Source organism: Rissa tridactyla, chromosome 2 (assembly GCF_028500815.1).
Source record: "Rissa tridactyla isolate bRisTri1 chromosome 2, bRisTri1.patW.cur.20221130, whole genome shotgun sequence".
Lineage (NCBI taxonomy): Eukaryota > Metazoa > Chordata > Aves > Charadriiformes > Laridae > Rissa > Rissa tridactyla.
In genome coordinates this window covers 95,522,139-95,545,564 of record NC_071467.1, presented here as the reverse complement: position 1 = coordinate 95,545,564, position 23,426 = coordinate 95,522,139, and the positions used below count along the sequence as shown (strand labels likewise).

At 41.0% G+C, this 23,426-nt stretch overlaps 2 long non-coding RNA genes across 20 annotated transcripts in view; both read right to left on the bottom strand.

Annotated features, from left to right (window-relative positions):
* Window positions 1–11,219, bottom strand: part of LOC128905217 (uncharacterized) — a 46,881-nt gene extending 35,662 nt beyond the window's left edge. For all 15 annotated transcript variants that reach the window (XR_008464785.1, XR_008464783.1, XR_008464777.1 and 12 more), the window contains exon 1: window positions 368–11,219. This is a non-coding gene — a long non-coding RNA (uncharacterized LOC128905217). The remainder of the gene's footprint in view (window positions 1–367) is intronic.
* Window positions 11,220–22,796, bottom strand: LOC128905219 (uncharacterized). 5 transcript variants are annotated; one of them, XR_008464796.1, is made up of 5 exons: window positions 21,427–22,796; window positions 19,824–19,927; window positions 19,663–19,731; window positions 18,188–18,288; window positions 11,220–17,296 (listed from the first exon to the last, which is right to left on the bottom strand). It is a non-coding gene; the product is annotated as an uncharacterized LOC128905219 (long non-coding RNA). The 5 variants fall into 5 exon arrangements; XR_008464793.1 differs by having other exon boundaries at window positions 11,220–15,684; window positions 16,955–17,296; window positions 18,188–19,927; XR_008464794.1 differs by having other exon boundaries at window positions 19,663–19,927.
* Between the last annotated feature and the right edge of the window lie 630 nt (window positions 22,797–23,426).

Genomic DNA, 23,426 nt, shown 5'->3' with positions numbered 1-23,426 from the left:
AAAAAGAGGAAAAAGATAGAGAAGGCTGAGGTAGTTTTATCTTTTACCTCCCCCCCCTCCCCCCCCTTCAACTTTTACAACAGCTTTGCCAGTGTTGATTCTCAAGACACAAATATCAGTTTGAATGACTATTTGTGAGGGAAAATAGCTACCCCGCCTCCTGGCTGGGGGGAAAAGGTGGTTATTTGAAGATGAAATATTTGGAAGTCATAGGCATCACAGACACACGACTAAATGTACACAGCCTGTGGCTTATGGCCAGTGGGTACTGAACTCAAAACTTTGCAGAAAAGCATACAGGAAAAAAACAACAACAAAAAAAGAGTTGATCCAAAGCACCTCCTTAGTTACTGAATTTATTTCCTACCTGTAGCTCAAAAAATATCAATGAAAGTCAGCTTGGCTTTTCTGCTATCAATAGTCCCGGCCACAGCACAGGCATTTTGGTCAACCAGTGGAACTTCATATCGTTGTTGTCGTCTGTGCATATATAAACCAAAGATAATTCATCTTCCATCAGTAATACATTTATCTTACCAATAAAGCAAGCTGCGAAAGAAAGGACACATCCGTATGCACACTGTACATCGGGTGAAAGCTTGACTTTCAAGTTTTCTTCCACACTTCTATATCTAGTCATCAGTCTACGTAGTCACACCAAGTCTCAGTTGCAGATCCCGACACAAATTTAGAGCTGAACTTTGATCTAAGTCCTGAAACAAATGTGTAGGAAAACCCAAAACGGGCTAAGAAAAGCCACCTCAATTATTTCAGACGAAAGCTAAATTTTTTAAATCCAGTTTGAAATTCTCACAAATACTGAAGCTCACGTTTCCATGTAATGCTATCCAGTTACAACATATTTACTAACCACAGCATATTTATTGCTAACAAAATATTGCAAATGCCTGCTATAAGGGGCCCCTGTTTAGCCATTACCGGCTATTTGATAAATGATCTGCAGTGGTAGGAGGTCACACAAGAATAATAGGGAAACATGGCGGGAGGGGAGAAAGAGAAAAACCCCAAAATCCCATGCGGCCAGCAAGACCAGACTGTGGGAGAGACTTAGTTATGCTCTTTTTTTTTACATATGAACATCCCTTATAAGGGAAAAAAACCACGACCAACGTAAAGCGCTGTCTGTAGGCGAAGCCTGTGCCATTCAGACGCATCCCCCAGGCTCTCTCCCTGGTGACGTGTCTACATGCTCATCCTAAAAGTATGTTCCACTGAAGGTACAGCTGCAGCGACTTCCTCCTTGGGGGAGCCAGCATCTATACATCTAGAGAGACGAGCACATGGTTCAGGTCCGACCACCCCAGTCCACACCGTGCCAGCTGCTTCCAGAGCTGAAGAAAGAGGAAACGACATGGAGGAAACGGTGTGGGACATCATTCCACCAGTGTGCTCTTGTCATCAGCCGGAAAAAAACCCAAACAAAACACTCACAAGGGAAATGAGGTTGATCTGGTCATTACACTGACAGAAAAATAATGCATTTCCTTTTAGTGGTGGTGGTGGTGCCACCTTTTAGGAGTTGCTGGTTTGTTTTGCTTAGTTACTGGGGTTTGGAGTTTCCCCAATTATCAGAGCACTCACAAAGCACTCCTACGTTCTCTGTCTGTGCATGCGAGTCCCGTCTCCTATTCCCCGATGAGAAAGGCATTTTTTTAACAAATTGATAAGATGGAATTTTCCCATACACTTGCTATCAGGCAACTGGAGCGCTGCGTGGCATGTTAGTGATGAAAAAATGCACTTAACGCTCTTTCTAACTTGGACCAGTCCTCCAGTTGTTCCTCCTCCTCCTCGTCTCAGGGCCACAGCCAGACAGAGAAACACCTCCCAGGCTCCAGCACTGGCATTGCTGTAGCAAATGCCAGACGCGGCCTCATGCCCTGGATTTGGTCTGTTTGCACACCTACCTTAACCGATGGGGAGTTTCAACAAAGCAGGAAAAAAACAGTGGCTGAAGGAACGAAAAAGAAACGGTTGCATCAAACATCAGTAACAAGCTCATGAAGCCCCCGCGCTGTATCTTATTTGTGTATTGACTCACATGCTTTGAGGAGCAATCCCTAAACCACGATTTCCCTCAGACAGACTGAAGATATCCGAGACCTGGGCTCGTAATGCAAAGCATGCTCATGCTGGGGCTCGCATGGGAGGGTTTTCCTGTGGGAAAGCAGCAAGGGGCGAGGGGGAATTCACCGCTTGCTAACACAAAACACCTAAAACTCCCAAAGGGTTGAAGAGGAGATTTAGGTTTGGGCAAGCAATGCAGTCGTAAAATAATTGCATAATTAACGGAGGGTTTCCTGCCACTCCTCTCCACTTGCGGTGGAGCTTTCGGTTCTCCGCGGTGTTGGGAGCAGCCAGGGCTTTCCAAGGGTGGGCAGCACAGCGTGGCCGGCAGCGGGCCACGTCTTTCAACAATGTGCTGCTACAAGCGGGCAGCGTGGGCCAGCTCAAGGACCTCGCTTCCTGCCATTGTTATCCCCGCAGCCCTGGAATTTCATCCAAATGAATTTGACCCCTTTGCTAAACAGCCCGTGCATGCTTCCCTGGTTAGGGTATTCCTGTGCGAGGAGAAGACGGAGGCAGGGGGGAGGGGGTGGAAGGAGAGTGGCTTGCTCCATCACTGCCAAAGCGACACGAGCGTGTTGTTATGCACCCAACTCCTGGTTTGGCATGACAGCTTTGAGGAACAACGGCTCCCCATCCGATGGGGAGCGGATCCGTGCACCTGGGGTGCACTCCACCAGCAGTAACTGCTGAAGGGGAGAGAAAAATAGAACACAAAGCACGCAGTTCTTCACCCGACTTGCATTTGCAAAAGATGTTTAGTAGGTGCCACTCGTGCCTTATGCTTTAGGAAAAATCTGTTGTTATTTCAAATTCTCAGCTTCTGTTCCAGGGCTTTCCCTTGACCCCTGGAGGGGTTGGAAATATTAGGACCACCTCTCTTCTCTCAAAACTTGGATTCAAACTCCCCATGTCTGTCTTAAATAGAATGGGTGAACAAGGAAGTCTTCCCACCTCTTCCCCCCACCCTACTCCTCCATCCCAGACTTGGCTCCCTAGCAGATGCCAATCACTCACCCTCTACAAAAAGCCATACTCCCTCCCAAAGTTCCCCTCCTCCTTCCCTTCAGGACCTCACAGAAGTACCATTCCTCTTCCTTTTCCTGTTCTAAACTTTTGCTCCCAGGCAAACGTGGAAACTTTATAAAACCTTATTAACCCTACCTAATGAAAAGACCTATAGTTTGCCACGTATTAACAGATTTTATTTTGGCATCCCAGGGCCATGGCTTCTTTGTAGCTTTAAGCAAGAGATAATGTCAGAGGATAATCAGAAATTCTGTTTCAGCAGATTGACCTTCCTCCTAAGAGCATATTAAACAATACTCTGTTTGAACAGATTGCCAGGTACTTTGGGTAGGAACTTCATCTGGGTGTCAGCATAGCTCCATTTGAAGTGAGTGGCATCACGTCAGTTTAAGTCTGGAGTCACTGACTTCGGTTGTTATACGCTGGCATAACATAACTCTGTATCGTGGCTCTTTCATCTAAGAAAATCTAAATATCCCCCAAAATATTAATTAAGCCTAAAAATGGGATAAAAGCTTTAGTACCACATTTACAAGCAGTGAAAATGAGTCTTGAAAAGAGGAGACCCAGGTACTCCATGATATCCGGTGCTTCTGGATGGGTGCACGTGAAAATGCGTCCAGACTGGATTGTCAGTACGACTCAGCACAACAGGCGTCAGGAGAAATGGTTGACTGACAGTACTTTTGACAGCCAGGTCGTAGGGGTCTCGTGCCAGATTACCCTCAAATAGAAAAGTACATAAACCAAAAGCTACTTTTAAAACACATGAAGCTAAAAGCCCTGGCCAAAACACTCCAGACTTATCAGAAGAGGTTCTGGATCTCCTGGCTCCCGGCACAAGACCCTCATTTTATTGTCTTTACTGGGCTTTGGATCAATACATGCAAAAAATGTTTCCTCTGCACTGGGCTTTAACTTTGGCCATCCCCTCAACTATGCATTCCCCTACAGTCACATGCTATTATTATGGTTTTAATCAGTAAAGGTTACACAACTATATCTATTGTTTCAGTAAAGTTTTGGCCACAAAGTCCACATGGTCGTACAGAGCTGAAACCCGAGGTTATCAAGTAATCAAGCTGAGCACATTTGTTGTAATTACAGCTCCCTATTTGTTTTATTCACACACACACACTCACCTTCCTCTCCCGCTCTCCCTTCTCCCAAACCCTACTGCCAGCTTACCAGCTCGGAGCAGCTTATTTTGAGCTTTATTTTGAGCCCTGAGCCGGCATCATGTAGGCAGCTGAATTAAAGCCTATCGCTGTACCAATCAAAACTGACACTTCAACAGAGGCAGCACGGGTGTGCCTTGGCAACGACGCGGCAGTAAATGGTGTTACAGCAAAGAGACACCATTTGAAGGGACAAAGCACGTTGTTTGTATCTGTGCTGCCTTGAGTTCAACTTCAAGCCAGGCTGCTCTTAGCCAGTGGATTCAAATACCATAATTAATTGAGAGTTCTTCCTGTGCTAAAAACAATAATGAGAGATAAAAAGGGATTTTGGATGTTCTTCCCCTTTCGCCCTCACCCAGACTCTAAAGAAACAAACAGCTTCATCGCACGTACACGTAATCAGGTGTTTTGAAATAGAAGTGCATATAGAAGACTGAAATTGCGGAACAAACTCCCTTCTTAGTCACACTGGCAATAGTCATGTGTAAACTACACCAAAATTTTCGTCCCTGCAAATTAACAGAACTTTCCTCTTCTACCAGCAAAAAAATAATTATATCTGATAATCTACATAAAGTGATTATTACTGGACACATCACTCCTTACTGCTGTTTTCTTATTTACTTTTCACCTGTCTTGGACTGTGTCATTAAGCAAGCCCATTTCATTTTCTTATTCAGCTTATCATTTTTTGGTTCTTAGGAATTAGCATGAGGTAGTTGTGTTTGGATCACTGCGATGAATGCTGATATTCAAAATTTGCAACAGGTTAGCTTAAAATGGCTTATTAATTGATTTATTTCAATATCTGGAAAATTTTATTTTGATAGTCTTACCTACTTAAGCCTCGCTTGGTTCAGTTTAATTATGCTTCTTAGAGATCTAGCTTATTCGTAAGCGTAGTTTGCCACTCCACTCTGCTTTCCACTGTCTTTAAATGCCATGTTGAAAAACCGTGGCATTAAAAGTACTTCAACTTGCATTCTTTTTGCTTGTATCCTGCCCAGCAACCCATTAGGTCCTATGCTTTTCTCAGAAGCAGAACAAAGACTAGAATCTTTTTTTCTGCCTTTTGTGCTCTATATGTGGAAAAAAAAAAAATCCCAGATTTTCTTATAATTACATGACTCCAGAAAGCAGAGGCTAAACCAATCTGCCACCACAATTCACAGCAAAAAAAAAAAAAATAAAAAAATTAGGAGCTTGCAACACAGCTCTTGTACTCCATAAAAACCAGTCTGGTGCACAGCCTGCAATTAGCTCTCACACTTGCAGCGTCAAGCAAGTGTAAGCCCAGGTTTGACCTTAGTGTATTGTCAGGCTAAGACTACACACGTGGTTAGGCATTCAGGTGACACAGGGCAGTTGTTAAAGCCCTCGAGCATCTCTGGAAGGGAATCAAGCCAGGTAACCCAAGGGTGCTAAGCTGGGAGTACCGGTGTCTTCCTGGAACAACAGCCTCTTCCCAGAGATCGGCTTTTGTTCTTTAACTTCCCCAACTAGTTTATTTCTCAACAGCTTCTCCATATAGAGGAGCCTTAAGTAGCTCCTCTTGAGCTCTTTAGCTTGAGAGAAAAGGATGCCGGCTATCCTCAAATCCAGCAGTGATCCCTTCCTCAAAACCTGTTTCACACAAGGTTTGTTTATGGGCCACACAGGTCTACTGTTAGCAAAACACTTCATGCCTGTAGCAGAGCGGTTTCCATCTTTTTCATAAATGCAACCACAGAAAAATCACATTCAGTTTAATTAAACAGTAAGATTTATCCTTCTCTCAAGAATAAAAGGGGTTTACAAATCTGGTGATGAAATCAGACTTTCATAGATCTCAGAACAAATGGAGCCAAGTCCCCCGAGACAACTATTCTTAGAATCCCCCCCAAAAAATAAGGAAAAAAGATGTAGGCAATTCTCTGATAAGAGTCCAGAGGTCAGATCTGATAGAGCAAACAGACAATTTTTGTTCTTTCTCAAAAAATAAGGGGGACAATCCGTTCAGGATTCCTCAAAAAATTTGTGCAAGAACTAACTTACTTTGGAAACCGAATGGTAATTAGTATCCCTCTTCTCAAGCATCTATTTTGTTTTCCCAGGCAATGTGTTTTTAAGCACAGTATGGATCAGCTTTAATTTAATGCAAGTTTTCCTGTCATTACTCACCCATAACGATGAAGGTTTTGCCTGCTCAAATGCAAATAAGAAGCAATATTCTTTTAAAGCAGTAGGTATTAAGCCATATCATGACTTGTACCTGGAATCTGACAGTTCAGAAGTTAAAAGAAAAAAATTATTATTTATTCTTAAAAACAAATTTTGATACTCCCTTCATTATACCTACTTTTTAAATTCCCTCCCTAACTTTCATATTAGCGAAGACCGTAGATATCTAACTTGGACAGTGGATGGAGACACAAAGTACACTCAGAACCAATTCACGGTGGTAAATATCAACCATATTTCATTTGACTGCGCGAGAGAGACAACCCCTGGTTTGCTTGTCCTGAGCAACCTTTTGTTTCTTTTACAGCACGGAACAGTTTGCATTTTGTTAAAGCCAGTGCCACTAACAGAAAGGAATAAGTGCTACTCATTGAGCATAATTCGTAATACAATTGGTCTGTATGCATGAAATCCATATCGGAATGAAAAATGAGTGGCATAGATTAGTTTTGCACTGGAGACTTGTTGCTAGCTATTTCATTGCTGTGCTCTGGCAATGCTTGTAATTAAATCTGACAGGCACAAGAAATTACTTAATGTTAGTAATCTCGTACAACACAGAGCTCCTGCGGAGGGCCAGAACACGAGATGCTCCCATTTCAGGCTTCTTTTGCGTCTCAGTGGACAGTGACAAGAGCACGTTATTGCACGAGTACTATTTAGCTAACGAATCCAGACTCTGGTTCACTTCCCGCTCACGGGATGCATCCAGTTATGGCAAGGCTGTGTAGCATGGAGAAAGGTGACACAGGAGGTAGGATGCCATCTCTTTTGCTAGCCAGATTGCACGAGGATACAGGCAATTACGAGGATTACAGCTGAAATACAGGCAATAAAAAGTTCACATCCACCTTCTACCCCTCTGGCAGTGACCCTTATGAGACTAGGTCCCATTCATTTTCTGTTTAACTGGCTTATTGTTACACACTCGGCAAGTAGGAGAAAGGGACAACAATTCAAAGCCCTGGCTGATATTTTGGAAAGCTTTTTTGTTTGGTTGGTTGGTTATGGTTTTCCCCCCACGAATAGCATTATCTTTCTGCCTCTGCTATTCAGTTTCTCCAGTTCAGCTTCCCCATCTCTTTCTTTGATGCCAACCACATAGTAAGAAAGGAATGTAACAGAGAGATTTAGAAGTTCCTACAAACCAAACCCTTTTGCTAAATCTGTCTCTGCAGCCCCAATTTCTGCGAGTACACAGTGAGAACAACATGAGGACGAAGAGACCTCTAGAAAGCACAGTGTTACTTCACAGCCTTTGAGGCAGCTTTTCCATTCCTTTCTTTCACTTTGTGTGAAAGAGTTCAATGAACCTAAAAGAGAATTTCCTATTAGAAATTTTAAGTGCTTGAAAAAAAAAAAAAACAACAAACCCCATAGTGGTGTAGGGACAGGCATCAGAACTCTGTGTAACAGATACAAAATATTTTAGCACTGGAGTTGGTGACATCGACTTACTTTTTATTCCATTTTTATTGTGCCTTTGCTTTATTACCTTACGATCTCCTGCATGTCAAACCCATTCGTGGCACTTTTCTAGTGGTGAGGGTTGCAGTGGCAGGACAGACAGCAGCCCTTTCCTGCAACAGAAAGTGAGCTTTTATTTATGCCATGAGTATCCTACACCACTTTAAGATGCCAAGTTGTTGGGTTGTGTGGTGAGTTTGGTGGGTTTCTTTTTGTTTGTTTTGGGTTTTGTTTGGTTGTTTTTTGGGGTTTTTTTTAGGGTTTTTTTTTGTTTGGTTGGTTGTTTTGGTTTTTTTTTTTGTTTTTTTTTTTTTGTTTTTTTTTTGTTTAACGGATATGTGTTTTAGAAAATATGCTAGCTTGCTCAAAATGCTAAGCAACTTCATAGTGTCTCACAAGGAGGAAATATAACTAATAGTCATCTTTTAAGAAGCGACAACCAGCACATGAGTAGCAATAGAGCCTCATGCAGTATAATTGCTGGTATTGCAAGAGGTGACTGTGTGAGCATGGATGTCTATAAGGCACCCTGCTGTCTGCATGCTAATTGAAAGTTGCTGTGGTTTTGTGTGATTTTTTTTTTTTTTCTTTCTGTGCTTTTATCTTCCCTGCAAAAGCAACAATTTAACTGTAAAGCAGAGCTTGGCAAGCAATTTTAGCTTACCAGTGACAAAACTACGGTCTCTTACAGTGTCTGATGCCAGAAAAGAGCAAAGAATATATGGTGATAAATTCTAAGAATTATTAAAAAAAAACCTAATTCTAAAATCCTGTTCTGTTTATATCTTAAGCCCCACTTACAACTAGAAAGCAGCCTCCTTCTCATCAAGCCTTTAAAAACAATTACATCTTACTTTTTTTTTTTTTTTTAATACAAGAGTATTTATTTAAAGATGGCAGAACATGGAGCTTTCTCATCATCCAGTAGCAGTGAAGAAGGCAGGGAAATAAATGGTAAATAAATACATTAAAACATATAAGAGAGGACATGTGGTGACAGTGGAAATGTTGACATCTGACTTGTACCAGTTAACTCCAAAGAAAACAGGTAAAAACTGCTATTGCCTTCAACAGAGCTCTGGTTTTATAATATGAATTACAATTATGTAAGCCAGGATTAAGTGGGCTCATACTCAATCTTTTAAATCTAGTTGAAAGAGGTGTTGGGGAGAGGTAGTGTTGACCAGTAGTTATAGTTTAACTGAGACAGTATTACGAACAAGAAGTAGCGGAACAACTCAGGAAATAAAAACCCAAAACATTTATGCCCCAAAACAAAATCTTTACTTGCAGGTCTCACTTTGTTTGAGATGCTGTTGTTCACATGTAACAAACTTGACTTTAAGCCCAGGAGAGCTTAAGAGTTCCCAGGAAAGAAAGCAAGTGGCTCAACAACAGAGTAATAAAAAGCTAAGAAAGTCCACACCACGCGCCGAGCTCTGAACCAAATGTCTACTCAGGGAGTGAGCTAATGCACAACATGATGAAGTAGGAAGTTGCTAATGACAGACAAGCTCCAAACTGAATTGTTACTGGGGATTCTCAGGTGCCTATCAGATGAAAAAATAATTGCAACAAAAGAAAATATAAGAAAACATCAGGAAAAAAAAAAAAGACTATTCTTATGGTCTATTGGACATGGAACAGTGTCCCTAGCGAAGAGCAGTTGCCTCATCTTGAGTCACTTTTCCAAACCTTTGCTAAATCAATTGAAAATACACCTCCTAAAAAAACCAGAATTGCATTGGCAAGGGGAAAAACATGGTGATCCAAAGGGTCTTTTCTATCTCTAATTACCATGACCTCAGCTGGACATGCCCAAAAACTTTTAGAGAGGAATGCGTCTTAACACTTACATGAGGACATGGGTCCCTGGGGAAATGAGTGCGCAACTGCTCCAGCAAAAGAACATCATCTAACTAGTCAGGAATGAAAAGATATTGTACACAGAGCCAATAGTAGTCTAGTTGGGCAATTTTTTTTTTAATTTTTTTTTTTTTTTTTTTAAATTACCATCAGCAGTCTCCTAATGTAATCCAGGTAATCGATTTCAACTAGGTTTTCTATCCCAGTTAGCAATGAACCTCCCAGACATCAAATACTTTTAAAGTTCAGATTAATTCAGCAGTATTTTATAATAAAATTTTAAAAATTTGTATCATTACTAGATAAGTAAGAGTTTGGTTTGGGAAGAAATTGCAGCACATTTCAGATATTCTCTTCACTGAGTATGGCTGCCCTCCAAAAATCAATGACTAGTAATAATTAGGGCTGATTGAACACCTATTGTTAAGACTACTTAAATCAAAAAGAAAATTTCCGTCAGCATTATGAATATTTATATACTGTCTGCTGGAAAGTTTTTAGCTGCAAAAAAAGCTTTGGGGAAAAGTATTTCTGTTTTTGCTTAGTTTTCAAATAATAAAGACTTTTTTTTTTTTTAAATAAAATTGTTACCAAACGTTTTCAGCAACACTATATATGTTTTTTGTTTACAGCTTTCTATTCAACAGGCACATTAAAATATCATAAGAGATTAAAAAAAAAATAACAACCTTCAAAACACATCCATTAAACATTTCCTGAGAGGGAAAAGGAATTACTGACATTTTTATTGTTTTATTTTTAATAAGAAGAAAGCACAACTGCTTTGTTTCAATAGCAAGTTCTGAGGACTTGTCAGAACAAACATCACTAAGTACTAAAGTGGTGATAGTTGACTGCAATTAGATTCACCTGAAGAGCTTATTGTATAATCAATGTAAACCTACATGATTAAACCAAAATCAAAGGATTAACATAAAAATCAGCATGGGAGTGTATAACCACGTCAGACCGTAGGCATGCTGCATCACTGACAACACTCAAAGTGCCTTAAAAGCTAGGATGGGGAAAGGCTGTACTTGAAAGAAAGATCAGGGTATGAACTTCTACCCAATCTCTGAGGGAGGTGGAGATTTTTTTTTATCATCATCATCATCGCTTTGTTATTGCTTGAGATTAGCCTTAACAAGAAGGGCTATTTTTGAAACTGAAACATGAGTGAAAAACGCTTGGGTAGCGAGCCAAGGTTTCCTAGGGCACTGTTCCTTAGCTGGGGTTTTAAACGTTCTAGAAAACACTTCAAAAAAAAAAAAAAATTCATTTTTTTAAACCTTCCCCCCCCCTTTTTTTTTTTTTTTTTTTTTTTAAAGCAACAATGTACACCGTTAGCTGCAGTGCAACACTCCTCGGTAAGGCTGAACCACAGCCGGGGGGAGATGCCCGTTTGCAGGTGAAGGCAGGCAGGGCATCCCCGGCTCCGGCATCGGGAGCCCTTGGCACCCGCAGAGGAAACACAGCCCTGCCAGAGGCACCTTGTTTCTGTGCTTCAGGACGCTTCTTGCCCTCCAGGTGAGTGAAAGGGCTGCAGGTCAGAGACCTACCCAGCCACGCTCTTTTAGGGTCACTAACTACTTAGCAGTGCCTCTAATCCCAGATACGCAGCCCAAGCAGGAGTGCTACAGGTGAAATAAATTGCTCCTTTCCTCTCTTTTCCCTAAGACATCCTTGACAGCCCTATGAGCTGGAGCTTATGTGTTACATTGCCCAGCCTATACCCACTAAAACCATGATATTTTCTTTTCTAAAGTCACCATACGTCTATACGCTGCAGAGACTTCACGTGTACACTCATATATGTAAGTATTCTAAAAATCACCATACACATGCATACGGTCCCTGCAGACTGGGTTTCCATACAAGCAATGCTCTTACAAAATGCAGCTATATGCTTATAATGCTTATAAATACTTAAAGGGAGGATGGGGCCAGGCTCTTTTCAGTGGTGCTCAGTGACAGGACAAGAGGTAACGGGCACAAACTTGAGCATAGGAAGTTCCACCTAAACACGAGGAGGAACTTCTTTACTTTGAGGGTGGCAGAGCACTGGAACAGGCTGCCCAGGGAGGTGGTGGAGTCTCCGTCTCTGGAGACATTCAAAACCCGCCTGGACGCGTTCCTGTGCAACCTGCTGTAGGTGACCCTGCTCTGGCAGGGGCTTGGACTAGGTGATCTCCAGAGGTCCCTTCCAACCCCTACCATTCTGTGATTCTGTGACTGTGTTTCTTAAAAATATCAAGCTGGTTAGACTGCACAGGATAGACATATATCAGCAAGGAATTTAAGTGTGTACTCCACCTTTAACTCATTGAAAACAACATGCATGTAGCTGAACATGCATTCACCCATCCTGCTAAATTGGGAACTCTAAGATTTGCAAGGAACTGCTACAAAATAAATCAGGATCTTCTTGTTCCATTTTCTCAATTGGGGATCCATAGTTAAAAGTTTGGAATGACAGTTTAATGAACATCAGATAAAATAAATGTTTTTCCGTGCCATTACAAAAATTCTCATGGATTAAAAAAGAATAAAAAATACAATTGACATTTTTTCTGAGATGGTTAAGGAAATAAGAGTTTTTCCTGTCAACAGAATGGGATTTTTAGACTGTCATTATTCTATGCAGAGGAGATAGTAGGCACCTGCTCCCAAAAATTTAACATAGCTTTACTTGTGTCCTTAATTGAGATAATTAAGTGCATATTGGATTAAAAATCTTGTTCTGTAGGGATCCTGCCAAGCCTATAAATGTCTCTAATATCTACAGTATTACTATTCAAGAACTGCCTTGACAGTTTGGCAATGATTTCCTAAAAAAAGGTTGTTTTTTTTTCTTCGTCTCAAAACTGACCTAGTTAAAAAAAAAAAAAAGTAAAGAAAAAACCCCATCACCATCCCCCCCGGCATCTACCCAACTGTATATTGGAAATAAATTACAAATTTGCACTTTGCAAAGCGCAAGTTCAGCCCGTGTTTTGGAAGCTGGGGTTTTACACATTGCCCTTTGTGTGCCGCTGGGCTCCTCTGCACCTGTTTCACACTGTACATATTTGGAATTTTTCTGTATTCTTTATCATTTCAAAGACAGGAACATAAACATCTCTGCTTTTCCTGAGATGACTGCCTGTGTGTGTGCATATGCATCACTGAAACTTCCTAGACTCAAATGCTGTTTTCTCTTGCCAGGCACCCTTGTGGGTCTTCCTGAACAGCAGGCACTTTTTCAATAGCAACTTGGAGCTACTGGGGGAGAATAGAAGGTCATTTTCTTAGACAGGATGCCAAGAGGACAGGGATTGAATGGCGCTGGCTGGCCACGAGACGCCATGCAAATCAAGAATGCAGCGTGGTCCCCAGGGAAATAGCTCATGAGCCTGGAGTATACGATAAACCTGCAACCAAAGCCTTCTTAGGCAACTGCGATAACAATGTGTCACATTCCAGAGGAGTCAAAAACAAAGGTTGCAGAAGTCCTTGCAAAGCAGCGCTCCCTTAGACATCAGCGCTTTCAAGGAAAAGGAAAGATATGGCAAGTTTTGTCACTTCTTGCTATTTGATGAAAACAAAACAGAACCCTTTAGGCTTAGTCCGTCTGAAAACCCCTGAGTAAATCACAGCAGAAAGTAGTTGCTTAACCTTCAATAGGTTAAAAAATTAAATATGCATATGCACCCATAACATATTGAAAATAAAGTAAATGCCACATTCGGAAAGTGGTAAACACAATTCCGTAGCATATTACAAATAACTGCTTGTGTGAACGTAGTGTTAGCCACCAGCTAGGACAATTAAACCCATCTCTTTAAATTGGCTTTCTTACCCTTTCCATTTAGACATTGCGTTACTTGCATAGATAAGTCGTCACTTCAGTGCTGCTCATAAATTGAGCATAAACAGCCTGAGATACTTACTCCTTCTATTATTTGTCATTGTTCAGCGACTAACAAACAGATCACGAAGTAACTGCAGTGAGTATTTGTTATTCACTATTAATTATTGATGCTGGCTGACCGGCCAAGTCCCATAGGCTGTGGGAGACGGGAGGGAAGGAATGAGAGACCAAATATAACACCCTTGCTAAGGTGACAGACAAAATTCCGCCATGCCTGAGATTTCACAGGAGAAGCATAACCCACGGTGTCCTTCTGAGAACCCAGGAAGGAAAGATCAAAAGTGCCCCAGAACTCAGAAAGCAACTACATTGCACTTCTGTGAATCAGATCAAGCTCACTGCCGCACTCTGCTTTCAACCTTGAGGTTTGCTGCTTCTCTTTCAGATCTGAAGCACCCAAGAGCTCATTTGCTCCTTTGTTCCAGGTATTCCTGCCAATCGCAGCACAAACAACACAGATCTTTGTGGTGTTGCTTTGTAAGAATTCTTTGATATCATCAAAGATGACTTCTTGCAGACTATCACAGTGCACCTCAAAACACACCACTTCAACAGCAGGACAAAGGCCTTCATGCCAAGGCCTAAAGCTGGAGGACAATTAGCTGAATTTAAAAAAAGAAAATAAGCGGAGAATAAGAGCAGAAAAAAAACAGTTTGGAAAAAAAGCACACGAATTATTCCATTCCAGGTAGGAAAGCTGTATACCAAAAAAGAAAGTGCCGGGAAGACTGCCAAGACAGCAGCTGAGCTATCTGTATCAAGGCTACGTCTTTCACAGGGACCCCCAAGAACTAGTACATCTGTTCAGTACGGCTAAGGTAGGCACTTCCCCCTTATTTCTCAGAGGTATCCAGAATTTATGCACGGGTGAATACGAAACACACATCCACAGCAGAAAACATCTATAAAGAGACCCTCTAGAAAAGGATCTGCTGTGCAAGGGTGTAACACCATATGACCAGAAAACCATCAAGGTTCAAATACAGGTAGGTGTCCTGTACCATAGCTTCCATTTCTGGCACTATTTCTTAAGGCATCTTTTTGCCCGGCTGTCAGTATTGCTGTTTATGCAGTACTCTATTTCCAACTCCAACGGCATGACCTCCTCTCACAGACCTTGGAGGACACTGTTCAGACCACTCTATTTAAAAAACTAAATAAAGATTAACAAGTTACTAGTCATTCTCATCTTGCAAGGACCGAAAATTATCCTCAAACGCTCCAGCAGCTTCTAATTAAGAATACAGAAAGTGTCAACTTGATCAGAGAAACTGCTAAAAAGCTATTTAACAAGTGCAATTTGCTGGCATAACCATCTCCTGAAGAAAAACTCAGAAGTTGCCATTAATTTTACTTTCTTTTTTCGGAAGTGCATTTTAAGACAATCAGTCCTTTGCTTCACTGGTGATCCCCATACTGACAAAGCTTTCCCCTTCTCCTCTGCCCTCCATCTGTGCTTCTGAAGAAACGCAGAGCCACAGAAATAAAGGCAAGCTGTAATGCCAGTCATTCACTCTCACGGACTGTTCCTTCCCTTCCTCCCAAATAGCCTCCTTTCACAGTAGTATGACCGCTCTGGATAGACAGAAAAAGCTGTCCATCCAATGGACAGTTAAGAGGGCTACGTGGTTTGGGAAGTCAGGACATTTTGTTGTTTCCATTACCAGTGAAAACGCAGTCCTTGAGAATACCTGAGCTGTGCAAGAAACAAGCTGTGCAAGTCTCCGTTCCTCCATCCCATGCCCGCTCCACAACTCCCAGGCTGTCAGCTGGTTTTCCACCAAAGTTCAAATCTCCAGGTGATTCTTTCTCTCGGAGTCTCACACACACCAGAGATGAGTATGAATCCTGGGTTGGGTATGAAGCCTGAATTTTCCCCAGCATTCAGAGTTGCTCACATTTAATTTTCCAGGTCAGACTCACCTGCAGAGATTAATACGTTTGGGAAAAAGAATAGCACATTAGAATGGTGATGCAAAGCCTGCAAACGAAAAAAAAAAAAAAAAAAAAACAAAAAAAAAATCCATTTTCTATGCAGATACTGCCTATAACCAAACATACGTATTCATCACAAAACTGTTATAGGCCTGACTCTTGGTTTCTACTTCCTCATACTCAAAAACCTCCTACACAATTATTTCCTATATGATTCTTTCCTTCCTACCCACCCCAGCCACAGCCCTTCCTGGTAGCGCGCCAGTTTTGTTATTATTCAAAGGTGAAAAACAAAACCGATCCAAGGAACTAACTCTGGCAAAACTTAACCTGAAATGATTAACTTAAGAAGAGTGAAAAGGCCCAGTACAGGGGGCTCCAAGCAGGGCTGGTAGCCCTGATATGGCACAGAAAGCTGCACGCGTCGCCCTTCTTTCCACTTGCTTTACAGTGATAGAGCTGACAGTCCTGCAAGTACAGAAAGCCGATCGCATTCAAGAAAGTTAGAAATATGCACTTACACTTAATGATTAACTTCCAGGAGAGTAATAATGAGGTTGCCACGAGGATGCTGTGGGGTTTGAGAGTAAAAAGGGGGGCAAGCCATTCAATCACGAACAGAAGCAATGCTTCCTTCCCACATAGCCTCACCACACAGCTAAAGATTTTCTCCATTTATGCAACTTGTGAAACAATTTGACTAGGCATCTAGGTTGCCCAGGGGCAACCTACAGCTTCTGTAAAGCCACCTAGAAAATGAAGCTGAATAATGAAGCTCTCATTATTTGTACCGCCTGGAGATCTGCTTCCCCAAGGATCATTGGCACTCTGTAAGAATTTCACTGTCAAAACTTCACACTTCCCTTTTCAGCTTGCAAGATCAACGCCCTGGTACTTTGTTTTATTATAATTTTTTTCTAAGAAAATAAGTGGCCACTATAGAGAAGTGAATTAGCCTTCATTCAAAACATGTTTTGCAAAAGGTTTCATTTAATTCAGTGCCAACTAAAAGACAGACGGTGATCTTATTTATGAGGGCTAGATCTATTGTCCAAGTTTAATTAGCTGACTATTAGACTTCCCATTTCTGTTATTGCAGATCCTTAATTCTTTTCCTAACATGATGTGCTTTAAAAAATGTTTTCCAAAGAAAGCAGAAGACATTTCTATTCATCCTAATTGTTCAGGAAATTAAAACATGCCAATTTTTCTTCAGCTAATTAGCTTGACATACCTTGTTTCTCACTGCCAGACTGACCTGTAACATCTTTCTCATTCTCTCTCTAAATCACCAACTGCTCATTTGCTTCCTTTCGCCGTCCTACATCACTCAGCAACTTTTTCCACAGGACATTTCCTCTCACCAGTTGTTCATTTGCCCATAAGAAAACATATCCTAATGGACGCATTGAGCTTTTTTTTTTCCCCCTCGCCGGATATCGACACAGCATCCTACTGTTGATGGCAGAAGTAATTTCTGGAGGAGTAGAAGGTGCTGCTTCATGTAGGCGAAGGGGAGGAGGGGCATGCAACACGCCAGCACGCTGCAGGCACAGGTAGGCAGGATGCTGAACAACCACTGCCTCTTTTTAACTGGATTCTTTAAATATTGTGATCATGGGGGAGCAAAACAAAACAAAACAAGACAAACAAAAAAAACAAAAGTGAAAAGTTTTAGGACTTTGTCATCACTGCTTTAGCCAGTAATTAATGTGACCAAACACTTTTGGGAAGTCATCTGGGTCTTTAGATATTTCTGTCAGCACCATATAGGACCCATCAATTAAGTCTTCCACATGCTGACCTTTAACGCACCAATTTTAGAGACCGGTTTTAACAACACTTATCCACACATAATGTAGGTTAATCGTTCCCACCTAACTGTGTATGTGAACCCTCTTACTTCAGAATTAATTACTTTTTGACCTTATTTTCATATTATGGAAAACATCCACAGGAAGCCAGGCCCTACACATCTTTCCTTGCAAGCCTCTCTCTCAAGTGTTTGAGATTGCACGTGTCCGTATGCAATTTGTTTCGGTAACCAGTGCACGTAGTATGTTTTATCCTTCATCAGAGCCTGAACTGCTATCACAAGAGTAAGGATTTAAAACTAAATTGACCCCTTCTTTTGACATTGGATCAATGCACCCCTGACATGTGCAGCAACAAAGAATTACGGGTGAAATGCATTTACTAATGTATGGTTTTACTGCTGCTTCAGCAAAACACAGAGTGCTTACTTACAAAAGTCAGTGGCATGAAACATCTATCCAAAGTTCTTCTACGAAAATAAATCGGAGCACGCTTAAAATAACAGTAAACCTCCTGAAAGGGCTTGCAAATACTATTCAGTACTGAGACAGGGAACACTCGCAGGGATCACATACGCCACAGAAAATAGCAATAGGGCTTCTTCGTATTCTCCTTCCCTACCCCTTCGGCTCTTCTCTCATGATACCACTGCCCCGGGAAAACGATGAACACTTACAGGAAGAAAATTGTTCTACTGCCAAAGCCCATTCAATGCACGTCATCCTTCAGAACATACTAAGAGCTTGTTATGGTGGCATTTGCAATGTGGACAGTCATCTGCAAAGGATGAAGTCATCAATATATTTCAAGATACATCCTGGATCATTGAAAAGTTCTGAAGTGGCATGAGTGTTTGGGGTTTTTTGTTGGTTTGGTTGTTGTTGGTTTTGGGGGAGGGGTGGGGGGATGGGGAAGAGAGGGGGTGTTGCTTGTTTGTTTGTTTGTTTCTTCTTTTTAAGTGTCTTTTGGCTTAGGAAAAACACCAGAGATTTTAGGATATGCAACTCATCAAAAGTAAATTTAAAACACTGTATATTCGCTGACTAAAGCTGTGGTAGTGCTCATCTAGCTAAGGAATATTAAGCTGTTATCCTAGAATTGCTGCTTTCTAAAATAACTCCAGGCCTCACAATAAAAGATGCGACTACACCAATACATCTTTTTCCCTTTCTCCACTCTAGCTGCTACAGAAAGTCCTCATGGCAGAAAAGCAAACGAACAATATCCAGTAAATACCCGTGCAAAAATCTTGCACGTCTTCAGCTTGAATTTTCCTACTGCTCCCTAGCAGATTGCCTTTCTTAGGAGTACCAAGGCAGGAGATTTTACTATGGTATGTCCATATGATTCCCCTTGCTCCTAAAACCCAAGAACCACATTGTCTGTACTGATGTCTTTTTGTCTGCCATAAGTCAGTTATCACATTTCCCTTACATAGCTAAAAGGAGTCAGAAATGCATTCAGTCAGACAGCTACTGCAGGTCTTAAAGCACCTGGAAACGGATTCTCATGGGTAGGGAGCAAACAATAATTTTGCTTGCCCCTGGTATAATAATGTTTTATTTGTTTTAAGTCATACTTTTAATAGATTTTTCTTTTTAAAAAAAAAAAAGTTATTTTTAGGCTGCTTAATTTCTGTCTCAAGCTGCATGAAGGAAAAGTTCCCTCTTCCATAGCCCATTTAAGAAATCCTGTCAATAAGATGCAGCCAAAAGCGAATCTTGGAGAGGAGGAATATTTGACAGTCCTCATGCATAACAATGTATTTGTAATATCAACCATCCCAGGCAGTTCAAACCAAATATTTTTGGATATTTTGAGGCAAGCTCTATTGGAATTATGGTGGGGGGGGGGAATCATGCAGGGACATGCAAAAGCAGTTGTAATTTCATATCAGTACAGAAAACAAACTATTAAAAAAAAAGTGTCATCTTAATTAAAAAATGAGAAGTCAGAGAGAGACCTCCAGTGGGAATTAAAAGCTATTTGTAAGAAAGTTATCCTCACTGAAAAAGGGGCATATATTCAGCATAGGTGCAATCAGACATACAGCATGAATATGACCTAGCAGACTGCTGAAGTTTAGAAACCCTTAAAAACTTGTTAAGAGCAATTGAATAGCATTGTGTGTGTTGCAGGACTGCTACTCACCAGGGATTACTCCTTCACTCCAGCTTGCATTATCCTAGTGAGCGTACGTATGTATGAGACAGCGCGTACCTAGAGGATTTTTGCTTTGTATCAAAACACTTCAGCTGGCTACAGCAAGGAGAAAATTACATCCCATATTTTTTACTTAATCTCGTACTCACTGTAAAGAGTGAGTTACAGGAGGCCAGGGGAACCAGAAGGGAGCAGGGACAAGTGTGGGTAGATAACAGCTTTTTAGAAGAGATGCAGAATTCACGTCAAGAACCTGTGAACGAGAAGGCAATACGGTAGCACCTATTAGTGAATTGAAAGTATTGAGAAACAAGCTAGTCTTAAAGCTGTTCACACCTAAAGCTTAGCTCAGCCTTTTAGGACATGGTATCACACTCCCTGTGCTGTTTATACAAAAGTAGAGACCATGCAAGCGCTGGGGAGATTCAAAACTAACACCAAGTTCACTTTTTGCAGGGATCTTTTTCACCATGGTCTAGCAATAAATGTTATGACCCTCCACCCCATGACCCCCCAGATTGTGCATACTCTTATGCTCTTGAGCTCTCGGCCTTTATTTTCATATAACCATACAAGCCAAGCAATTCAACCATGCCCCTATTAAATTACGTGTTTGTGAAACCGAGCTTGGAAAGGGAAATTTCCTGACGATTACAGAAGAGAAGCTGGAAAGATCAATTGATATAACCTGGTCATGACCCATCTATTATTCAGAGGAAGTAATTAGGCAGATAGTGTTACAATCACTAATATTTTCACACAGGTGCAGCACCATCTGCTTCTGGTCTTTTTGGCATGGGGTTATTAGATGTTCAGTCCTAAGTCCCTAATTTAGGTATAGGGTGAAATTAATAGGTTCAGCCTTTATGATCCAAGGGAGATCAGTGTCAAACACTTGGAGGAAGATCAGCAGAAGCGAAGACTGAAGGAGCCTAATACTAAACTATACCTTGCAGACATTTGGTTTAAGATTTGTAATAGCCACTTTATCAAACAGCAAACATACCCTTTAAAGCCTTAAATGCACATTTTTACAGTTAGATAGGTTTCATTGTTTAGCTAACACTGAGACTCCAACTAAAGGAGATCATCCCCTTCTCTCACGTGGCAATCCAAACTCAGGGGCAACAATCTCTTGATCAGCCATAGCTGCACATTTTCATACTGATCGTGGTGCTGATGGGTACTGGGTTTTCAGAGGGGGTATGCTGGACTCTTTGGTCTCAGAAGATGGTTATCCATACTCATTCCTCCTGCACTTTCAGAACTCAGCCTGACCTTTCGGTACAGACTTGTTTTGCAACAGGTCAGACTATTTAGACTTTGCTTGTTTGTTTTGGCTTTAAATGAAGGCATTATTTCTTCAAAATTCACAGCTCTACAAGTTTCAGGTTCAACATTGGAACTGTCTGAACTTATTCAATGAATCTTCTACCACTTCTAAGTTAGTATTTTGACATCAGGAACAATGGCCCATCATGCAATTTCTGGCATCTAATAAGCACTTGCTTTACTCTTTCTGTTTAATTATTGGAGTGATAAATCTCTCCCTTACAGTTTCTTTAAAGTACCTTTCAAACACATGATCCACACACTACATTCTACACACTCAGAGGCCCCTCAGCAAAGGCAGGAACATTCAACTATTACATTGCAATCTAACTAGAAAACTCACCCCTCAGACCTATGGCAAAGGGCAGACTATTACTGTTACTGGCATTGTTGAAAGTTTACAACTCACTCACAACTCACCATTTGCTTTTTCAACTGGAAGTTTCCACAGGCTCTCTCAAAGATGTTTATAGATTAATTTAACAGATTTTACACTGTTGAAATAATTCGTTGGATGACTTCAGCTAGCAGAAGCACTCCAAAGACTGTTTAGCCTGGTTGAAAAAAAACCAAACAAACCAAAGAAAAAAACCCACAGGAAAAACTCCACACATTTTAATTTCTGAAATCTGAAGTCTTCTTTTATATCATTGACCTACTTGAAATTGGTACTCAGAAGCTGACAAAATTAGACATAGAGTCACTATCTTACTGATCCAACAAGGAGTTAACTTTAAATGCAAAGGACCGCCAAAGGCTGAAGTTCTTCCTTCCCCCCTGTTTCATTGCAGGATAATACACTATTATAACATAAATAAAAATATCACGAACAAACTTGTCTGCTGTTCTTGTTAATACTACACCAGAGCATGCTTCTCAATCAAGATATAAGTCGTCAGATACAGAAGGCAATGTAAGTGCTGTTATTTCTATTGTGATCGTGGCAAAGAGCTTCAATGAAGACTGGGATTCCACATTAAAAAAAAATTGTTTTAAAAAAGCCCCTTCTGCATTAAGTCACCCCGCATTCATCTTTCTGCTCCAAAATAGGTCAGAGTTCTCCTTTTTGTTGTTGTTTGTTTTTTTCAAATGTATACATGTTCCCCAACACTGCATCCTCAAATCACCATGTTTGAAATCAATCTGCCAAAAGGCTCATCCAGTCTGGAAAATATGGCAGAAAAATGATGATCATCAAGTCCAAGTTGCACTAACTGAATGGCTCAAATATCTAATTTTAAGAGGCCTTCTGAGAGGTGGGGTCAGGCTTGAAGTCATAAATCTGAAATATGAAAATAAGTGGCTCGGCCCTGGGCGTATGCAATCACTGTGATTATGTGACTGTTTAGGCACATAAGTGAAAGTATGGGGTTTTTTTAATGCTTATACCATGAATTTCAGGCACTTTCCTTCTCCGCTGTAACAGCTGGTGGAGTTGAAGTTCACTACGGGACAGTTCGGAATCCTTCCCACAGGAGATGAGGTCCTGCAAAATAGCTCTACGTCCAGTGGGAACTAGTAAATTTCTCTCTCGGCTGACAGATTTCAGTGTTATTTTGATTGATCTGGTTGCTTATAAGGCTGATCTTCCTTAGACTTCCCAGTCAAGGCATTAGTTGACCAGAATCCTCTCTGTCTGCAAAGAAATTACTGTGACTGCCAAACAAATGTTAAGTCCTTTGCAAAGATTAAAATGCAAGACCCTGTCTTGGCACTGAAGTGTTGCTTCCTTGAGTGTCTCCTATTTGTAACAGGAATATCAAAGTTCTGGAGGTGGGAGGAATGAGATATACAAGTCTAACTCACATTAAAAAAAAACCCAAAAAAACCACAACCCCCCAGACAATATGTTGTTGTTTGCTTGGGTTTTTTTTTTTTTTGGGGGGGGGGGGGGGGGGGGGGGGGGGGGGCGGGGAGTGTTGGGTTTTTCTCCCTCAACCAAATGGACAATCTGTTTAGCGTAACACAACACAATCACTATTGCTATCTACAGGACAGAAAAGTAAGATAACATTAAAAAGGCATTTCTTTGCTATGACGGAGTGCAATAACAACCTGAAGTGTGAGTAGGTCTATTTTATTTCCCCATCCTAGCACTAGGGAGAAGGAAACTGCAAGAAAACCGTTGGTACATCAGTTACTCTGGTAGAGGCATCTAGCCAAAGATGCCAGCTTGGTAAATTTGGGTATGTAAGACTCAAGAACGGAGTTTATTAAAACAAAAATATTCCAAGAACAGTAGGAGGAAAGAGTCAACAGAGCTGTAGCTTGAAAACTTTTTTTCAAGTTTCCAGACTTTCGTTTTGTTCACAATGTTTTCTTGTGCAGAAAGATGACTAGTGACACATACACAAACCTGAAGAACTAGAATTTGAGCTTTATTCACGTTTTAATACCTCCAAAAATCTCTGCTTCGGAAA